We start from the raw sequence: 5,940 nt of genomic DNA on the forward strand, positions 1-5,940 counted from the left end.
CCTCTGTGCCAGCCCCTGGCAGGACCCTGCAAGGCAGCTGGTCTCTAGCCAGTTGCTCCCCTCTGTTGCCAACACTGCACAGGCCCCAGGGGAATGAAAATGGAATTTGGCAAAATTCACATTCTTGTCTTTGGAGAGTGGGTGAGAGTTGCACCCTGGGAAGTAGATTATCAGCCAGCCTCATGAGGGGAGGGCTCACCTTCCTTTACTTGCCGTCGTGTCTCCAGGGTCGAAATCAGTGTCTAGCATATAACAGGTGCTCAGAAACGTTTGTTACTGACTCGCTACACACTGAAGACAGGCAAGGGAGCTTTCACCGCTTTCTAAGGTTTCAAACTCCCAGATCTCTATGTTTGCAGGACTCTAGATGGCTTCCGATTAAGCACCTATTGTTGAGAGGGACTGTGGGGAGTGGTTGTCCAAATAACAAGAGAATGGCTTCCACAGTCAGGTTCCGTTTTAGAGGAGGCTCAGGGTGGAAGTAGTTTGAAAGGGAAGATGCAGCTCGGCTGAGTCTTGGGTCTTGCGGGAAGGGAGGAAAGGGGATGCCAGAGAGATGTCTTGGGCATGGGAAGAGAGCCTAGAGCTTAACTATAGAAGGGCTTGTGGAAGTCCTCTTGTTAGTTGTCCATTCACCAAGCATCTGTCTGTGGGCCTCTTCTTCGTGATGTGCTCTCCTGGGAAAGTACTGCATCTCTGTGTAGAGAAGGTGCTCCTTTCAGAGTAAGTGCTTTGAAGGGTGCGCTTAGCAGACATACCTTGCGATCTGGAGTGCAGATGGCCAAAGACACAAAGAGCACCTGTGCACAGCCTCCCTGAACAGAGCAGCCCCACCCTAGAGGCTCCACTGGGGTCACTTCTGCCTACAAATAAGGACATACTGCCAAACATGCTGACCAGTGCCTGCAGTGTGGGGCAGAGAAAGTAGCAGATGGTTCAGGAAGACAGGAGGAAGCCTGTGGAGGGGGCAGCACCGGAGCTGGCCCTTGAAGTGTGGGGCAGACTTGGCTGTAGAAGGGCAGCATAACCAAAGGCGAAGAATCAGGAGTGTTGTGTGAGTCACAGGTCATCCTGTTTGGCTTGAGGCTCAAGGAAGTGGGAGCTGAGGTTGGAAATGTAAACCTAGGCCAGGCAGAGCAACATGGCTCACACCTGTAATCCCAGCACTTTGGGAGGCTGTGGCAAGAGAATCACTTAAAGATCGAGTTTGAGACCAGCCTGTGCAACAAAGCAAGACCCCATCTCTAAAAATTTTTTTTTTTTAATTAGCCTGGTGCAGTGGCATATACCTATAGTCTCAGCTACTCGGGAGGCTGAGGCAGAGGGATGGCTTCAGTCCATGAGCCCAGGCATTCGAGGTTACAGTGAACTATGATTACACCACAGCACTCCATCCTGGATGACAGGACAAGACCTGTCTCTATAAACAAATAAACCAGCCGGGCACGGTGGCTTATGTCTGTAATCCCAGCACTTTGGGAGGCTGAGGTGGGCGGATCATGAGGTCAGGAGATAGAGACCATCCTGGCCAACATGGTGAAACCCTGTCTCCACTAAAAATACAAAGAAAATTTAGCTGGGCGTTCTATAATCCCAGCTACTTGGGAGGCTGAGGCAGGAGAATAACTTGAACCGGGGAGTTGGAGGTTGCAGTGAGCCCAGATCATGCTGCTACACTCCAGCCTGGCAACAGAGCGAGACTCGGTCTCAAAACAAACAAACAAGTAAACAAGGTCAGAGATGTATGTGTCCTCCCCACGCCCATCCCCTTTTCTTGACTTCTGGTGAAGAGAATTAGAGGATTAAGTTAATCAGACCCTGCAGTTCATGACATATTATCATCATTGGTCCCTACACATTCCCTCTCTTGATTTGCTTATGTATTCTCATTTCCCCATCCACAGAGGGTGGCTTCTAATACACTCACCATCCCTCTTCGTGTTTGTGCATGTTCTTGTGTAAGTGATATTGGTGCCTAGTTCTTAGGATGCATGTTGTTTTAATGTATGTAAATGATTTGGGATTTTGTATATGTTATTCTGCTGCTGGCTTTTTTATTTGGCAGTAGGATTTTAAGATTCATTCATACTACCAAGCATGCATACGGGCAATGACTTCTAAGAGCTGCGTAGTACCACTGAAGTACGCCACTACATCCTGTCCACGCCCAGGGGTGGACATCCATGTCGCCCACAAGTGGTTCCTTCACAAAGGAGCGCCATGTTGAGAGCTGACTTTTAGGCAGGCTGGTGGCCTGACAGGGCTGACGCGTGATCACCAGTCAACGAGACACTGGTGAGCCCAGCTTGGATGTGTCCAGCTGGAGTTAAGTGGCTGTGACTTCAGGTACTTAAGGGACCTGCACGGCTTCTTACAGGCGGTCTGCATTGTTGGTAACGTGTAATGTAGTGACTCATGGGACAAATATCAGGTCTCGGTCGTATCTCAGTCCTAGCTTTGAAAGGACAATGTGTTTTTGATGCATAATAGGACGTTTAGGAAGGAACCCAGGAGGTCTGTGTTCCCGAAGGTTGGGCTGTGAGTAAACGTGGTCTTTGGTTTGATGCGGGGAAAGGGCGGGGGAGGGGTGGCACATACCCACAGCAATCCAGGGGAATGGCATTGAACTGGAGAAGCGTGTGTGTGCATGTGAGTGTGAGCGTGAGCATGAGTGTGAGTGTGAGTGTGTGCCAGAGTGTGTGAGAGCATGACTAGTCCGGAAGGGCAGGACGTGGAGGTGGCATAGGGACAGGGTGTGGTTATGGGACTGTCTTCTTTCTCTCTTTTACCCATCCAGTCTTGCCACAACTTAGCCTGCTGCTGGATCCCCTCTGAAGCTTCTAACTGAGGAGCCACAGAGTAAACTGTTATTCTTCATTTAACAGGGTTGGTTCCTGTGTATGCTTCCTGTACTTCTGGAGAATTTGTTTTCAATTTAGGGAGAAAATCCCTCTCAAAAAGAGCCCAGCAGCTCCACTGTCTGCACAGCACATCCGTCCATCTGAGCACATAAAGGGGGTCCTGCGGCCGGGCATGGTGGCTCACGCCTGTAATCCCAGCACTTTGGGAGGCCGAGGTGGGCGGATCATTAGGTCAGGAGTTCGAGACCAGCCTGGACAACATGGTGAAACCCTGTCTCAACTAAAAATACAAAAAAGTAGCTGGATGTGGTGGTGGGTGCCTGTAATCCCAGCTATTCAGGAGGCTGAGGCAGGAGAATCGCTTGAACCTGGGAGGCAGAGGTTGCAGTGAGCCAAGATCATACCACTGCACTCCAGCCTGGGCAGCAGAGGGAGACTGCGTCTCAAAAGAAAAAAAATAATAAAAAATAAAGAAAGAAGGTCTTCCAAAGGCACTCAAGCAGCCAAGGATGCAGTTTTACTTCTCAATGTGCTCCTTTCAGGCTGGCCACGGCTTGGAGGGGGCAGGCAGGGGCAAGGGCATCAGTGTGACTCAGTCCTAGGATCCCAGGCATTTCCTCTCCACCTCCAAGACCCACAGATGACATCTCCAAGGCAGGTTGCAGATTGGACCCAACAGAGGTCCTGGGAATCCAAACGTCACCTCTATTATTTCCGTGCATGTCACATCCCTTGGAAAACCCTGTCAGTAAAAGAATGAGCGTGGTTCCTCAGTTTCCTCGATGTGGAATGCAACTACTTCAACAGTGACATCAGCATTGGAGATGCCTGCAGCTCTGAGCTGGCAGTTCCCCAAGGGTGGGGCCCATGCCCATCCTATTCACTGCTGGACCACAGCATCTAATACAATGCCTGGCATATAGCATAAAATATAAATTCAATATGAATTTGAGGAATATCTGAAATTAAGTGGCAGAGACCAGAGAAGGAATCTGACTTTACAGGAAAAAGGAGATTAAGAGAGTTGAAGGAGGAGTTTCTCAGTTTTATTATTGAAAGTTTCTGGTAAATTATTTGATATGACACTTTGACAGGACACCCTTAAGTTATGGGCAGCTTTGATTGCTAGTATGTTCTTCTTTAGAAGCAAGTAAACACTCCTTGATGGAATACCTGCTGGATGCTCTGCTCTGGATGAAGCCTCCGGGCTACTATATATACAGTATAATATATATTTATATATTATATATATGAAATATATATATTTAGAGGCAAGTTCTTGCTCTGTCATTCAGGCTGGAGTGCAGTGGCATGATCCTAGCTTGCTGCAGCCTTGAACTCCTGGGCTCAAGTAATCCTCCCACCTCAGCCTCCTGAGCAGCTGGGACTATAGGTGCACACCACTATGTTCAGCTACTTTTTTTTTTTAGAGATGGGGTCTTTCTATGTTGCCCAGGCTGGTCTTGAACTCCTGCGCTCAAGCGATGCTCGCACCTCAGCCTCCCGAAGTGCTGGGATCACAGGTGTGAGCCACCCTGCCTGACCCAGAGCTAATATTTTGGAGCATCTTCTCCGAGCTGGGCATTGTTTTAGGTGCCCTACTTGCATTATCTTATTTGATTCTCATTGTAGCCCTTTGAAATAAATCCCCAGTTAGCAGAAAAGGAATCTAAAGTTTAGAAGGGCAAATACTTTAACCAAAGTAAATGGCCCCACTTTCAGCTGGGGAAGCTGCTGAGAGGCCATGTTGCATTTAGAGGAGAATGAGAGATGCCCTTCAAACTTTCAGCCCTTCACTTTTAGATCAATTCCACTCTTTATGGAGATTTACATTTTATTCTTAGTGCTTTTCTGAAAGTGCCAACTCTTTTTAAATTTTTTATAGTTAGAATATAAATTAATGTATTATAAAAATAAAATGGAATTTTAAACAGAAAGCTGGCTTGAAGATTTTGTAATGAGCTTACTATTTGAATACTGACACAGAATTCATGTTAACACAAACAATGCACCTTAAAGTAAAACCCATTGACAGAGGGTGCGAGTGAAAGACTATGAAGTGATGCATATAGTTGCTATATTTAAGCTATTAAGGGCACAAGGGTATACCTTTGCCTTTAGGATTTCCTTGGAAAGAAATCAAACTCAGAAACAGACAAGCCAGGCCCACCGTATTCTTGCAGACACCTTCAGGTGATGGGAAGGGCAGCCCACTCTTGCAGGTCCTCCTTGGCTGACGCAGGCTTTCCTTCGCCCTCCCTAGGATGGCCTCTGAGGCCCTCTACCTTCCACTGCCCTCTGTTCTCTCCATTGCTCAAGATTTCTCACCTAAGTGGCCTTTTTTCCCCCTGACATGACCAAGCTATCCCTATTCCTGGCTCAGAGCCTTTGCGCTTGCTGTCGCCTCTTCCTGGGACTCCTCTTCCCCAGATCTTTACATGGCTGGCTCCCTGTCTTCATTAAGGTTCCAGTTCTGGCATCACATTCTCAGGAAACCTTGCCTGACAATCCTCGCTAAAGAGGTGCCTTTCTGCCTCCCTGCTCTGGCTATCCTGGCCACTCTGTATCCCATAACAGAATATGACTCTGTTCTATTTTCTTGATAACATTTGTCACATGTCAAATGATCTTATACGTATAATTGCTTAGGTGTTCCTCGCCACCTTTCCCTTTGGACCACTCAGTGAAAGCAGGCACTTTTTCTTGTTCACCATTGTTTCGCCAGCACCTACGCTGTGCTGTGTACAAAGGATGTGCTTAGCAAGCATTTGTCAGTTACATCAATGACTGAATACTTGGATGAGTGAACGAGCCAGCTAAGCTGGAGGTAGTACAGTAAAAAGGAATCTGGACTGAGGAATGAAAAGGCGGCACAAAAGTTCTCACCTCCTCGCTCCATCAACACAGGGGCCGTTGATTTTTGCAAAAACCCCTTAACCTCTTTAAACTTCAACTTCCTCATCAGGAAAATGGGGATAACAACACCTTCCCTTTGTGCCTCCAAAGGTTGTGAGTGAGGAATGGATGCCACTGTTAGTGGCTTCCGTTGTGCTCAGTGGAAACACGCATCTACAGGTAG

This window comes from Symphalangus syndactylus, chromosome 17 (assembly GCF_028878055.3).
Source record: "Symphalangus syndactylus isolate Jambi chromosome 17, NHGRI_mSymSyn1-v2.1_pri, whole genome shotgun sequence".
Lineage (NCBI taxonomy): Eukaryota > Metazoa > Chordata > Mammalia > Primates > Hylobatidae > Symphalangus > Symphalangus syndactylus.